The 17,874-nt window shown below is 22.7% G+C and overlaps 1 protein-coding gene across 2 annotated transcripts in view; it reads left to right on the top strand.

Annotated features, from left to right (window-relative positions):
- LOC129606191 (calbindin-32) overlaps nucleotides 1-17,874 on the top strand; it is a 75,965-nt gene that overhangs the window by 3,808 nt on the left and 54,283 nt on the right. The gene's annotated exons all lie outside the window — the stretch shown is intronic.

Consider the following 17,874-nt stretch of genomic DNA (forward strand, 5'->3'; position numbering starts at 1 on the left):
TGCATATCAAATTATTGGTGTCAATTAAACTGTTATGCGGTAATAAAACATTTTAATTGGACCACAAAACCAATATACATATATAAAAATAATAAACTATATAATAGCTTTGACTGTTGTTGTTTTTAATATTAAAAATAAACACTAATTTCGATAATTGTTATTGAAATAACCCTATTACTATATTTATACACTGTAATTATTTGGTAAATTTTTTATTGTAACCGATTTATAGATTTTCGGACGTTCAAAAAAAATAAAAATTCATTATTCAAACATACTTTCACATTACTATTAAATATTTTTTGATTTACAAAATATGTTATTATAATTTTATTATATTGATTAACATATAGGGTGACCATTAGTTTCGGTATTTTTAATTCATAATAATATTCCCAAATTAAAGTTCTGTGTAGTTCCCAAAGTATAATCTAGTTTGTTATTTAAATTTTACTATATAAAAGGTAAAATTATTATGATTTAATTTTATAAAATAGATTTTTCTGATTTATAATTATTTTCTAGTACTATTTATGAGGTTACTATTTTCTTCTTAGATTACAAAAAATGTTGAAAATGGTCTTAAATATGATGAGCCATATTCATTTTCTTGCTTAAATATTTGATTTTTTTTATATACTTACATATATGGCGTTCCTTTTCTGACTAATAATTTTTGAATTAGTCTGAAATTTTAGTTTTAAAATGACATTTTAAAGAATTTAACGCCATTAAAAATCTTTTTAAAAAATAAATAAAGAATTAAAAACAAAATTACGCCGCACTTATTCACATATTCTTCAAATGTGTGTATGTACTAGATGCTATCCGTTCCGAATACATTATGCGTTAAAAATGGTCAGTCTGGTAAAATTACACAAATTATACAAAATTTTCCAAATATGTACATTCATATATATCCATATATATAGCATCCACATTCATATATAGGGTATACTGTATATCAATGTAGACATGTACAATTAATATATTTTATTATGTTAGGATCCACCAATGTCATTCAAAACATTCTTTATCGTTAACTGGGTTTATTTTCATTCATTTTTTTATAGTCCTCTAATTTTGACTTCATATATAATTGTGAACTTGCTATTTTTGACTTCATATATAATTTTTTATATATAATTGTGAACTCCTTGTTGCTTGAAACAAGGATTAATTTTAAAATGGCTCTAAAATTAATGTTTAATCTGCAGTTTTAAGCATTTTTATAATAGTAGTAATGAATTATCTTACATATTTATATATGTATGAATGAAAATAGAGGTCCGATGCAAATCAAACGTTATCATGTATTAAACCTGTGTTGTTTCTGCGTTATCGTAAGTCAGATTTCTCAATTTTATATCAAATATAAGACTTTCCCAAATTTGCCTTAATCCAATCGTCATATTTTTAACGCACCCAAAGACATTAAACTACTAATTATTGGAAAAATACAATAAATTTGATTAAGTCAACTGTATTTTTTTTTTATAAACCACTCATTTGATCTAAGTCTATTTTTTTATTCTTTTCATAACAAAGGACTAAAAGCTACTTGGAAATACGTACATATATATATATATATACATTCGTACATAATTTATTGAAATAAACCTTCAAAATCTGTAATTTACTTAATGTATAATTTTGTCTATAGAAAAATCTGGCGCGATAATATATAATTATTAAATTAAATGTGAAATTATGAATTTAACACATAAATTTCGATATACGTATACAATATAATAGACATAATGTGCATGTATCACAGTTCGAGGAGAAAAATAGATCAAAATGAACATAAGAAATTAAATTAAATTTCATTTTTAATTTAATATAATGGTGTTCGTAATAATAATGAAAACAAAATGAAATTGATTTTTACTTGTTATATTCATAGATTACATACATACATATATTATTATATTATTGATATGATATTTAATTGTAATATAGAAAAGGAAAAAAAATCTTGTTTTTTTTTTTTTTTTTAAAATATCCCTTAATTTAATTAATAAAAGTTTTTGGCATATTTTCAAAAAAATTTTCGAGAAAACGAAGATTTTTTTGAAAATGTTTTAATAGATCCGTCCGTTTGTCCGTCTGTTTATAAAATTTTTACACCATTCAAAATACAACACAAACAGATTTTTAGAGAAAATATTATTTGCAGCTTTGCAAAATTGTACAAATTCATATATTTTATAAATTAATTTTAGAAAGCAGAAATGTTAGATGAATGACCCGAAAACCATGTACATAAACGAATATCAAGTTGTTAGATTTCTTCTCAAAATTGATAGTTACATCAAGTCGGTTTACCGCTAATTTTCTTTAATTGACAACTTCATTATTTAAATATCTTATTATATTTTACTATATCCTTTAATTTTTGCCTTCAGTACTAAAAAATGATTCGAACACGAAATCTGATTTCAAATGATTGTCTAGAAATAAATGCTGCGTATTTTAGTAAATATGAGATTATTTTACATATTTTTATCAAATTATACATTATATACGTATATAAACACATACAGTAAAGTCGCAATTATATACACCATATCATAGAAACAAATGAACTATTTGAAAATTTTGAATACAAAATTATTTTGTATGAAGATTTCAATATTATTATTCAAAAGTTTTTTAATTGAAGGTGTCCTCCTTCAGGGGGTCCTATTTACTCCTTTAAACAGTTCAATTAAGTATCTAAATCCCTTTCGAAATTTATTAGCTTACAATAATGTGAGTCTACTGTTTATATAATATATAGAATATGGTATTATAAATTAATATTCGAAAAGCAATTCCATTAATTACAAAAATACATACTAATATGCATTCTTATAACCTCAACTTTATTTGTCATATTATATAAATTAAAATAAAATTGAGGAGATTTTTGCAGAATTATTCATCATAATTATGAAAGATTAACACAAAAAGCTAAAAAAAAAAAAAAAACAAAATATAGCACAAATCCTTTATAAGTACCTTAAGGTTTTTTCAACCCACGAAAATCACTATTTATACTACTATATTATTTGTGGGCGTATAACCTCTTTATCTATATACATAAAGGTATTCAAAAAAAGGAGATACGAATAAAATTATTATGAATGCTTTTTTTTTATAAGTCTCATAATTTAAATATAAAAATAGAAATTTTAATTAACATAAAATGAATGTTTGATATTAAAAATAAATGAAAATTATTATTTTTTTAAAAATCTATTAAAATTTTTAAGTTTAATGTTATAATAAAAAAGTTTCTAATATGTTTGAGTAGGTTTTTTTTTACATAAAATAATGAATAAGGGTTTAATAAATGTCTTTAAAATTAAAATAAATTTGCACAACTGTGAAAATCTCAATTAATTATCAAATATTTATTTAAAATTTTATATGACAAACTTCTGAAGGAAAAAATATTTTTAAGGGTATTTTATTAACAACTGTTTGCAGAAAAAGGAATTTTAAAGTTAGATAAAGGTTTGATATTAAATACAAACTATTACTGAGTTTTAAGCAAAACAACTTTAACCAGAAATAAATTATTTGAAGAAGATATGAAATTATGAAAAAAATTTATACTAAGTTATAAATAAAAGAACTAAATTTAAAAAATTGAAACTTTATATCCAAATTTTTTTTTTACCAGAAAGATAATAACAATTCAATGGAGTAGAAGGTAATTAATATGTATGTATGCATGTACTTAAATGAGAATTGATAATAAATAATTTACTCTTTTTAGCAATTAATACTGAATAAGTTAGCATGAAAAGCTTTAAAAAACTTTTTGACTTGATTTTTTAACTAACCGTTTAAATCTTTGGTGATCTAGTAGGTCATGATAGTATCGGAAATCTTAAATTTTCTTTTAATATCAAATCAATTTGCGATTATCAAATGAGAGAAATTTATTCGTATAAATACAAAACGAGGAATATCTCGTTTTTGCGAAAAGTATGCGAAATTTATTTACTATCCTTTTTAACTTTATTTTTGAACATGGCAATTGCAGAATTTTGAAAGAGCTCTTTTTAGAATTTTCAAAAAAATTTTGAAAAAAAGTGCTCATTAGTTTTACTCTGTTAGTCCGTGGACATGTTTACAAAATTTCTGCACGTTTCAAGATAGAAAGCTGAAATTTCATACGTACATAGATCTTTACTAGAAACCCTTTTCCATAAAACAAAATTTTCACCTATCTCCCCCCCCCCCCCACCCCATTAAAAGTTATTCCCCCTGAAACACTAAAAATGCCATTCTTTATTTATTTATTGCAATGAAACTATAAGTATTTTTCAAATTTTGCAAACGCAAAAATGGAGCGGCTAGCTTCTTCTACCACGGCATACTGTGAACTTTCAAAAAACAAAATGGCCTTTAAAATTTACCGTTATCTAAAGTGCGCTTTTTTCCATATATTTGATACCGTTTTTCTTCCACACCATACGTTGTAGGAGTCTGAAATTTTAACAGCTTTTAGACACTAAAAAATAGTTTATCTCTCTAGAAGGAAATTTTTCTAGAAATTTGTAAAATTTGAATTTTTGGCATCTTATATTGGAAAAAACCGCAAGCTTTTTAAAATTTCTATAAGCTAACGGTAAACTGAATATCATTAAAAAATATAATTATTTTTCTTAAGACACACAGTTAACCCCTAAAATCGAGCTTTATGTCAACACCTCTTTAAATTTTTTTTGCTTAATTTGAAAGACGGCATAAATTGCTCATCCCCATTGTATGCAATTCTTGAAGTAGTTTCATATATGAATAAAAGTAATTTTAATAATGTAGTAGGTATACAAAGATTGTTCTTAAAAGCAGTACTTTCACTTGTTGAAGAGAACGTTGCTTAATTACAAATCATTGGTTTGACCCGACTTTATTTTGAACACTTTAAATAATTTTAGATTTTATGTAATAGGAAGGTGCGAAAGCTGTATGAGGCAGGAATAGTACTTTGCCACATTATTATAACTCTTTTTTTACATAAACAAAAATTTGATAGGTTTAAAAAAAAAATCAAAAAATCTTTCGAGAACATTGGTTTAATATGAAAACTCTAATAAAAGTGAGAAACGAATTAAATTTCATTTACATTCACAGGTAGGGAATCACACACGTACAATTTCATTTTAAAATAATATTGAAAATTTTTATTTTCTATAATATAAAATTAAAATTATATTTGTTATTTTATAAATAGAAATTGGTTATTTTATTAAATTTTTGATTTCGTTTACCTATGTATAGCCCAACCTATACCAATTACTCTTCAAAAAGAAAAAAATCAAGAGTAATTGGTACAAAAATAATTTGAAAAAGTTATTTATTTTCGTTTTTAATTTTTGTTGTTTTTTTGGCTTTTTCCTGTTGGTTGCTTTTCATTTTTGAATAAGTATTTCCTTTTTTTCCTATAATATAAACAGAATAATTAATGTTATTTAAACAGAAATTTAAATTTACATAAGGCAGAAGTATTTATAAATGGTTATACATGGGTATGAGAAATTTAATGTTCCCATTTATAAAGATCATATGAAATTTATGTATGCGGTACGCCGATTTATATTTTATTATTTTTCCATCTTATTATTTTACCATATGGTGCTAGAAATATCCTTGTATATTATGTATAGCAATAAAATGTGCGATATAATAAATTTTTCTAAATACATAGATGAAAAATTAATAAGTAAAGGTGAAAAATTAATAAGAGTTTGTTTTTATGTTATATGTCGCGCTTGCCGACCTTATTGAAGAAACCATGTTCAAAATTAACTCAATGTATGATGACGATTCTTACTTTTTTCTTTTTTTTTTTGGTTTCTCTTTATCGTGTCTATATATTGTATGACTAATTTTTTGTGTTGTAATTTCTTTTCCATTTTTATCTTTCCAACTTGTTGCTTTAATTTTATTTCTTTATTTTTTATGTTCGACCATATATTATGTATATGCATGTATGTGTATATTTCATATAATATATTAAATTTATTTCTTCAAGTTCAATATAACAGAATATGTTTTACAAATTGATTTTTGGTTTTTCTCACCCAGAAAATTGTTAAAATAATGTTTAAAAACATAATACATGTACATTTTGTATGGGTGGGCAAATAAATTTTATTACTTTGTAGAATTGGAATTTAGAGACTCTTTTACAACTATATTTGTATCGTATGTGTTGTATTTTTATTGAATATAAATTTATGATGCATAAATAAACAAATATAATAAAGTGTTTGTGTATACATTTTATTACATTCATAAATTAACATTTTATTATTGTTTGCAATTAGAAAACATTTTAAAAATTTTATTACAATTTCTATTAAGTGAAAACTTAAACATCCTGTTTCAATTATGTAGTATGTTTTATATATGTGTAACAAGTTGGAATTAGAGATTTTGAAATTAAAGTCTATGATTCAAACTTGTTTAATATTTTTTGATTTTATAAACCGATTGAGATCCTTTACATTTGTATTCGGCATGGTCCTTGGCTTCCAATAAACAAATAAATCCTTAGGAATTTTTGCGTCTTCGTTACTAAAGCTTAGCATGATCAAATAACCCTCACCTCCCCTCCGCCTTCCACCCCACCCTCCGCGGCGCGTTTGACACATCCGTTTCATGCATTTATTTTATTCCGAAATTATTTTATTCGAAGAATGACAAAAATGCAATTAAATTCATAAATATTATGTCAAATGAATTTTCGAAATATTTAAATTATGGTTTCCGTATGGTTTTTTTGTTCTCAAAATTTTGTAAAAAAAAATTTTAATGTTCAAAAATTTAACACAAATTTTCAAATTCATTATTTTATAAGACCTAATAATTTATTCATTAAAATAAATGAGATGATAATTTTTTCATTTTCACTTTTTGTAAGTTTACTTTTAAGTATATATAATATTAATTATTCTTTTTGTAATTATTATGATCTGCAGCAGTGATTCTCAATCTTCATCCCTTTTAAACCTATGATACATTTGATATTATAATACAATACAAAATTTTTATTTTGTTATATTATACACACACTCATTTATTTAACTTTTACTTTTGCAAGAAATCAAAATAATTTATTAAACATTCTTAAAATAATTTTTATTTATGGTAGAAGCTATTACATGCGTATGTATTGTGCTTGTAACTACGTAAAAACCTTTCAAAAGAGAAAATCAATTGTGAATAATTGGAATTATAAAAGAAAGTTTACAGTATATGAAGTAGATATATTAGCCGCTATCATTAAAATCTGTCGTTGGAGTAGTTGAACTTTTAAACTGTAATAATAGCAAATATTATACTTATTTTATGAAAATTCTCTTATACCGATGTAAAAACTTGCTAATGGGACTAGTTTATTAAAAGGAAAAAAATGAATTGTTTTTTGTATAATTAGGAGACTTGTGCGCTTCGTGTATATTTGTGGAGTTAAAATCATTGAATTAAAAGATAATTCATAATTTGAAAAATAGATCGTTGTATTAAAACTATGTATTTCCATGCGTTTGGTATTATCATTTGTAAATGCATCTATAAAATACAATTGCGTAAAAACTATAAATTAATGACTTATTTGGCTACTAAAACTGCATCTCTGATTAGACCTATTGTGAGAACAAATTGCATTAAAAACTTATACACAAAAAATATTTACAAACAGCTTAAATTTATTAAAAATAATATATAATTTTTAATTTCAAAACTGTACTCCAAAATATTAAAATTGTGTAAATAAATCTGTTAAGGTAGGATTTAAATTTGCCTACAAAATGTATACTCCAAGTCCGACCATTATACATTTTAGATTAGTTATTTTATAATATTTTATTTTGTGTATTTTAAGAACATATAAAACATATAAAACATTGTACTCAAGTTATTTTATGTTTAATTATAGATATGTATATGAAGAAGTGTGTGATTATTGTTTTTGGCAATTCGAAATATTAAAATATTTTTATAATCATAATTAATTAAAATCATTTGACACTTTTTTTTAATGTATTTGGTATACGATCAGTAATAATTTAATGGGAATTTACTCAAATTAAAATTTATAGGAAATATTTTTTTTTTTTCAATCTTCTATATATTTTAATTTACATATACAACTATAATTATTAATGAAAAATTTATTATTGAATTAATTTAATAAATTTCAATGCCATTATTACCTTTAATTTTTAATTATTGATTAATGTGAATTTCAAACATTTTAAATGTAACAAATATACAAGATACATATATTAAAAATTTTTTATGATTTTATATTAAAAATATTTTAAAATTTTAAATTTAGAAAAACGCAAAATGTTAAAAAAAAAATATGTTACTTTTTGTATGCAAATGTTTTTTTTTTCATTTTTCGAGTATAATTAATGTTGATTTAAGTAAGTGATGGACAGGAAATAGAATTGCTATCAACATGTGCCAAAATTTTCCGAAAATCAAACTTAAAAAAAAAAAAATAGAAAAATAAAATATAGTTGAATAAATTTAAATTGAAATTGAAATTTTCAATTTGTTTGTAGAAATTTTAAAATATGAAAAAATTTTTGTATTTTCTCGTTTTCTTTTTTTATAATAAACTTACATTAGAAAGTGTTCTATTTAAATTATTTTTTAAAAAGAATACAGTTTGTAATTTCGAATAAATTTGATAATGTCCATATATTTTATTTTCCGATTTAATAATACAATCAACCCAAATTTTTACTGATTGATTATTTTCATTTTCATTATCATAATTTTTATTAATTATTTGAATTATAATATGGTGCCAGTTTCCATCATATATCTACGAATGAATTAAAAAATATTGGAATTTCTTATAATATTAAAATGTCATTTGCTTACATTATTTTGATTAAATTCAATTTGATTTTGGATGTAATCAGCATCTTTATAATTATATGCTAAAATATTTAATTGCATTAAATTCACTTTATTTTCGTTATTTAACACAGATAATTTTATATAATTATTATATATAATATCATTTAATGAAAAAATAATCAAATGACCGTGAATTTTTCCATTATGACGAAAAATTAATTCAAATGTTAGATTTTTTTTAAAATTAAAAGTTTTTATAAAAGAATTTGGAAATCCTTTTTCCGTTTCCAAATATGAATTCAATCTATAAAATAAGAATTTATTTTTATTTTCATATGACTGATATTCAGATGGGAAATTTTTAGAAAAATCAACATTATAAAATTCATTTCCATTTATAATATCGGTATGTGAACAGAGCAGGTTTTCTTCATCAGAAATATCGACTAATTTAATTGTTTTAAGATCAAACTGAAAAATAAATAAATATAAAAATAATTTTAAAATTTAAATTTTATTTTTTAACTTGTTCGTTACCTCAAGAATTGATTTTTTGGTTTCTAGATAAGAATTTGCTAATTTTATAACAAATGGTTTTGAACCCTTAAAATAACTCAAATTATTCTTAAAAATTTGATGTTTTTTTGTAGAACCACCCAATGCTGTTGTACAATCATCAAATTTATATGAAGTGGAATTTTCTGATAAAATAATTTTTAAATTTTTAAAGTTTCCATCCATGTGATTCTGCAAAAATTTTAATATTAATTTAATTTTTTTGTTCCATAATTTACTCATATTTCATAATTTTTAATTGTACTTTGTTTAATAATATTCGAGCGTGATAAAATTCATTTGCACCATGATTATAATAAGAATCGAATATTTTGTATTTAGATGATTTAAGCTTTAATTGAAAATCAGTAGTAGCTTCAATTGACAATATAAAAGTTTGATTTATTGCAGTATTTTTTATTTGAATAATATTTATTTGATCACCACATGCATACCGATGCAGGAATCTTATTCTAAAATCAATTTCAAATAATAAAATTTTTAAATTTTTATTGAAATTTAATTGAATATCTTTTTCTAATTCTAATTGATTCGAAAGATGGTAATATTTTCCAGAATCTTGAGTTTCCTCTGCGAAATACTCCAAATCAAAATAATCTAATAAGTTGATATCCTAAAAAAAAAATCAAAAAAACAAAAAGAAATATTTGTTCATAAAATACAACTAAATTTGATTAGAAAATAGCGTTCTTTTGAAAATTTACGAGTAATTATGTAATTGCGTGACTTTAAGGGAAAAGTCTCTTAGTTCAAAAAATCCGGTTTTCAACCGGTAAATTCAAACCTTCAAATTAAATTTTTGAGAAAAATTTTAGTTTTTAAAATACCTTCACTTATAACTTTAAAACCAACTATACTTCACAATTGCATTGATGAAATTCGAACGAAATAAAGAAAATAGTAAGGTTCTAAAATTTAAAAAAAAAATCAATTAAAAGTTAAATTTGAAGTTAAACGAAATTGTAAATTTTACAATTTCGACGTATGCACATAGAAACTAATATAATTTCAAAATTAATTCACGTGCATTAACTAAATTTTGACTGAAAAAAAAAATCGATAAATGAATCAATATAAGAGAAATTCAAATTTCTTCCAAAACAAGGACTCAATTTAGGTAACAAAAACATTTTATTGCTTATATTATTTAATAGTGTATTAAAACTAATTAAAAAAAATATTCGATTAAAAATTCTGCCCGTCCATTGTTTTTTTCGTTGTCTAGACTTTTCTTATATGAAATAACAAAAAACATATTTTAATTATTTTATATATAATAATTTTTTTCTACACTAATGAAAAATTGAAATCTTTTAATATATGAAATGAGCTAAAATTTAAAAATAATAATAAATGTACGTATACAAATAATTAATTTTCAATAATTCTTTAAGAAATTCCAAATCGATTTGTAAATACTGTTTCAGAATTACCACAAAAATTGCATTTAATCAATTACACAAATGTATTAAGGTATTCTTATGAAATTTTACTATACACGTCTATTAAGAGTCCCACTAAGCTTCTATTGAGGATTTTATGTGTAAATGTTAGTAAATTATGAGTATACATTATATATACAAATGTGAAGAAAAAGTTTAACAACTTTTCAAATTTATAAAACAATTGAAACCAAAATTACTTTATCTTTGATATAGATAAAAAATTTAAGTTTATAGTACAAGAAATTAATCTTAACTTTACAACTTTTGCTGTGTAGGTCTTAAACACAAAACCGGAGAAAACTTGTGAACATTTTAGTAATCAACGTTTGGTTTTGAAATTAATCAATATTAATCTACTGTATTTAGAAACAAAAACTTTATAATACCTTATTTTACAATGATGTACAAAACACTCATATATTAGATAGCTACACATATATATTTATACATAAGCTGCTTTTCTATATTACTTTATATTTTTTGATAAAAGAGAAAATTTTGATGAGGAATAAGATTTTTGAACTAAGCATCAAATTAAATAAATAAATAAATAAATAAAAATCTTTTAATGAAATTAACTTAAATAAATAATTTAGTTATACATACAATTTAGTCTTAAATACATATACATACATACATATGTTATACTCTAATATCCTGATTGAAATTATTGCTGTACTCGTAAATTAAAATGCAAAAACAACAAGATGATGATGGAATGATTTTATAAATAATTCGAATCAATAAAATGAAATTTCTACAAGCATATAAATACGGGAATACAAAGCAATAATGTTTAATTTTTTTTTATAAAAAACTTTAAAGCCTAAATTGCATAAATTTACGGATTTGCATCTAATTTTTAATTTTAATTGAAATTTATTATATATGCTTAACATTTGTTCGAGACAAAAGAATATTTAATCTTTAAGAAATTCAAAAAACATTGACAAATCTGAAAAAATCTTATGAGAAAATCATTTTTAATTTACGATATTAAAAAAGATTATCTATATTACATCGAATGAATAAATTAATTCAATGCATAAATTACAAGATGGTCACTTAAATTTTATTTTTATTTATTAATATTTTTTTTTAATTTATCTTTTAATCAATTTTTTTATTTAATCTTTTAATTTATGAATATTGTAAATATTTTAGAGTCACATTATGTGCACTTAAAAGTTAAATGTATTTTTTAAACTACATACCTTCTAGCTATATAATTATGCTGGTTATTTTGATTTTAATACATTTGCTTATATAAATATTCATATATGTAGATGTATGTGATTTCTTCAAAATTATCAAGTTTTGAGAACTTCATTTAAAAAATTTCTCAGAAAATCGCGTTCCTATCCCGTTCTAACATAAGCCTATGTTAGGTAATTAATTCTTCTATTTCAATTTAATTACTGTTTTTAGCACTTTTCCAAAAAATTTTTGAAAAAAAGTGCTTATTAGTTTCACTCTGTCCGTCTGTCCGTCCATGGACACTTTTTTTGTTTACAAAACTTCTACATCCTTGAAGATAGAAAGCTGATCTTTACCAGAAACTTACTTCCGTAGAACAAAAATTTTACCTATCTGCCCCCCTCTAGAAGTTATACCCCCCCAAAACCTTAAAAATGGCCTTTTTTAACTATTTGTTGCAATGAAACCGTAAGCATTTTTGAAATTTTACAAACGCAGAAAGGCAGCGGCTTGCTTTCCCTAGCGCGGCATACTATAGATAAACTTTAGAAAAGAAAATGGCAGTTCAAATTTACCGTTATCTAAAGTCCTTTTTTTCCAAATTTTTGATATCGTTTTTCTTCTAGACCCCAGTCTATAGAAGCTTGAAATTTTAGGGGCTTTTAGACATTAACAAATAGTGCATTTTGTTAGAAGAAAATTTTTTTCCACCTCCACCCCCTCTCAAGTTATCGCCCTCCGCAAGCTTTTTCAAATATCTATAAACGCAAGCAGTTAACGGTAAATTCCATGATATTAAAAAATATAATTATTTTTCTTAACTCACACAATTAAACCTTAAAATCGAGCATTATGTTAACCCCTCTTTATATTAATTTTTGCTTTATTTCAAAGACTGCATGTATGCATCATCCTAAATGTATGCAATTCTATAAAAAGTTTTGTATATGAATGAAAATAATTTTAATAGTGTGATAGATAGGCATAGACTGTATTTAAAAGCAGAATTTTCACTTGCTGAAGGGAAAAGTGCTACAATACAAACCATTGGTTTGACCCAACTTTATTAAAGATTGGGTACATATGTACAAATAAAAATTTCAAAAAATTTCATCAAAAATGTCAAATTGAAATTAATTATACTTTAAAAACAAATATAATTAATAATTCAAATTTAATATTAAATATTTAATAGATTAAATTTTAATGCCGTTTTATAAATAAAAAATAATAATTCTTGCTTATTTTGTAAAATAAAGTGTACACATAACACAAATACATAAATCTACCGTGAATTTCTTTTCTATAAGAACTTTTTATTATTGCATTCTTATTTATTTAGACATTTCATAATGACTTTGTACATATTATAATATTTATATATTTTTAGCATTACACATACATCTGTAATATCTATATGCTGTATATGTGTATAGAAAAATTCTTTGAAAAAATGTAAAATATTTTAAATAAAATACACTTATTCTTCGCTTAACTTAATATTCATTTTAGATGGTCTTAATTGGTTTTGAATTATAGAAAATTTTTTATAGAAAATTAATAAATTTGATGTTTCAAGAATTTCGTTTTTATATTAGCAATTAATTTGCTATAACATATGGAAACATGAAAAAAAAACTAAATTTTGATTGTGAATATAAATTGATTTTAAACAACAAATTGCTATTATTATATTTGTTCACTGATATTTTTAATTCAATCTTAATCATAGCTATTTTCGTTCTACATACGTTTTCTATATAAAAATTACTTTTTCAAATTGTACGAATATTTTTCGCGTAAAATGAGGAATAGGTGTTCATATTATTTGGATATGTGTATAGTAAAATAAATTTTTCAAATGAACGATATGAATTTTTTAATATTAATTTTTTTTTTGTTTGAAAATATTTAGAAAATTTTTATTACTTTTATATAATCGTTGGTGTACACTTCCATCTTTTTAATATCGATCTGTAAATATTGAACTTTTTATTAATTTATATAATGTTGTACGTTTATATAAAAATATTTAATTTAATAAAAATGTATTTGGAATTACATACAATTGGTAATGGATAAGCAATCATATTTTCAAATATTGTGGCCTGTTGTAAACTATCTCCAAAGAAGCAATAATTTTTTTCCTTTAAATCTTGAGATTTAATCAATTTTTTATTTAAATAAAATTTAATTACAGTGAGAAACGTGCTAGATGATTTACTTTTTAATTCATTAACAAATCTTATAGTCAGTTTTTGCCAAATTCCATCAAGAATCTACAAATTTACAATAAAAATATCTTAGTGTTTTGATTTTGAAATAAAATTTCAATGGGCATGCTACCAATATTTTATACTTACTAAATTTTTGAGAATAATATTTATTTTCTTCTTGAAGCCATTTTGGTTATATGAATTATAATTGAATGTTAAAATAATATTCTTGTTCATACTAAAACTTATTGTTCGATTACATTTTGAGTCATACAATGATAAAAATTGAATTTCATTTGCATTCGATGTATTGTAAATGCGAAAATTCATTTGAAATCCCCAAATAAAATCCTTTTCAAAATGTTTTTTAAACATGACATCCGGTACTAAAAATGACATTTTATATGATCTGTCAAAACGATAAAAAATTTCATCATTCCAATCACGATATTGTTGTGAGAATAAAAAATTTTTACTCAATTCAACGCGATGTTTATTAATTAAACTTTTAATACTTGTATGTGAAGGATTGCAAGATGAAATGAATTTTGCTGTAATCGGACTCAAAATAATATGTTTGATATCGACCTTAATAAATTAATTTTAAAATTAAATTATGATTATAATAAATTTGAAAAATGAAAAAGAACTAACTTGTAAAAGACCGTAAATATTAATTGCTTTCACTATGATAACATTGTAAATGCTGATATTTTCATGAAATAGAAATTGTTTTGGTTCTGTATAATTTATTTCGAAGATAGTTTGACAATCGATTATTAATTTCTTATGGTTAGGTCCATATAATATCTGCAAGGTATGCCATTTTCCATCAGCAAGTGACTGCTTGTAGAAAAATGAAAAAGAAAATATTTGTTAGTAAATAAATTTTAATTTTTGGAACTTTTATATTCAAAATGCAAAATTTTCTTATTCAGCGATTAATAAAAATCTAATTAAGACGATTACGACACATGTGTATTTACTTTTGTTGTTTATCGAATTAATCACTTCATTTAATAACTATTACTTTCAGTATACTGCATTCAAAGTTTTTGTATTGTAAAGAATCAGTAAACAAACAATTGCAGTAATACTGTTCTGTTTTAAAACTTTTAGCAATTACACTTCTTAAACTGAATTATGTAAAATAATACATAGCGTTACTTCAATTTCGAAATTGTCCGTGTGCCAAAATTTAATGTCATTTGTTCTCGAGTCACCGTCTTATAGACTGAATAACTGGAGCTAATGTTCGACTTGCATTTTGGTAAAAGGTGTTAAATTTCAAATAATTTAAAATTGTTTAACCTGTTTCATAACTGGGATATTCAAGCAATTATTTGTGGTTTCAATGATATGCGATGCTTGAATTTTGAAATTTTCTTCTTTTAAATCCAATTCGATACAAATAATTGAACCAGTTTGAGATAAAATTTGTAATAGAGTTATATTTCCAAAATATGGATGAATTGTCGCTTCATATCCAAAACGTAATGTTATTTTAAGACCAATTTCTTCAATTTTTGATATTTCATTTAGATTTAAATTTAAATATTTATTAAATCCATAATTGGCTATAAATTGATAAAATAAAATATCATTTTGAGTGCTTCTCTCAAATTCCCAAAAATTTTCTATGCTATTAAATAAATTAACTTCGGGTATTTTTTCATATTGCTTTTCACTTTCTATAATTTCGGTTGAAATTAATTTACTTGAGGGCACAACTATTGAGATGCAAATTATAATTATTAAATAAATATTAAAATATTGACACATTAATAAAATGTTTATTCTCTATAATTAATGTTAAGAAACTGCAAATGAACTGATTTAAAAAATAAATTTTAAATTTCAGAAAAGAATAATTGCGATAAGGTACAAATTTCAGATCTTTATTGGAGCATACACTTTTTTCTTTTGTATAAATATAGTTAAAACTAGTTTGTTATGCCTATTATATTAATGTTAGTGAATGTTTCCGCTTGTTCAACATATCTATTATGAAAAATGTTGCCGTTCTATTATAAAATCATATTTAGAATGAAATTGCTTTCTTAATTTAAGGTTTATTTGAACTTTAATAATCCTGATATCGGAACCGAAGTAACAATTAACGGTTGCAAGTTAAATTATGTATCATTACAGCATTATTGCAATTCCAATGTGAGGGATAATTTAAAAGACCGCTTTTATAAATATTACTCGACAACTCTATAGGAAATTATTAAATGCTATATATATATTTTAATGTTATCCAGATGTACTTGATGTAATTTTCATAGTTGTTTGAACATAATTCTATATACATACTATACGTATCTATGTATGCACGTAATTACATTCTTTGAACTTACTTTGAAATAATTGTAATAAGACAGATCAAATGTATGAAAAGTTCTTGTAAAGGGCATAGTTTTATAATTACCATAGCACATAATTTATACATACAGATAATTAAAATATTTATATAATATGATTATGTAATATAATCATATTATATAAATATTATAATTAGAGTTCAGTTTCATATAATCACAGCATTAGTATTTTAACAAGTAATAATATAAAAAATTATCCGGTGTAATTACTGGAACAGGGTAGAATATTTTCGCATTTACTTACAGTACAATAACTTCAAAGTAAGAGAGGAATAGATAAGAGTACATATAGGAAAAGGAAATAGATATGGGCAAGCAAAGAAGTATAATTTATTGTAAAAATTAGAAATTTCATAATTAAAAAATTTAATGGTTTCAACATATAATTGACTGCAATATGTATTTTTCTATATTAATATTTAAAATTTCCGATTAATTTATTCTTGCTGGTTTAATGAAAGGATTGCATATTATACATATAAGATTGTAAAAATATCCTTATATATAAACACTTATATTAATTTTAAATGGTAATTAGATTCTAAGCAAAAGTAAATTTTTTAGTAGAAGAAGAAACTGATTTAATTTTTCTTTTTTCAATACCACTATGATAAACATATTTTCCTTCAAAACTCGGTATGTGAAATTTGGAATTGTCACAATATCTCTTTTAAATAATAAAAAAGAAAAAAAATCGTATATAAAGAAACTGATGATTTGATTTAGAAGAATATAGCAAACAATTCCTGAAAAGATTTCCGCACTCGAAGTGCAAAATATAGAAATAAAATAATATAACAAATCTATGATTTCAAAACTGCAGTAATGCTGTATTGCTATACACAATTAAAAAAAAGTCTAACCTCAAATGTATGCCAACATTAAACAATTGAATTGCCTAGTTGTGTTACAAAAATTTTTAAGTTCCAGAAAATACAAAAAAAAAATGTGCATTTTAAAAATTTTCAATTTTATTTTACAATATAAAAATATTTTCAAAAATTTTATGCTTAATTACATCCAATTATTAATTTGTACTATTATATAAGGAAATCGAAATTATTTGAGTATTGTGTATAAAAATCTGAGAGCTTACATTGCTTCTTACAATAATATGTCCCAAACATTTATAAGAGCAACTTAAAACTATTTAATTATTGTTTTTTAAGTACAAGT

This window comes from Condylostylus longicornis, unplaced genomic scaffold (assembly GCF_029603195.1).
Source record: "Condylostylus longicornis isolate FDR11 unplaced genomic scaffold, ASM2960319v2 ptg000018l, whole genome shotgun sequence".
NCBI classification, from domain to species: domain Eukaryota; kingdom Metazoa; phylum Arthropoda; class Insecta; order Diptera; family Dolichopodidae; genus Condylostylus; species Condylostylus longicornis.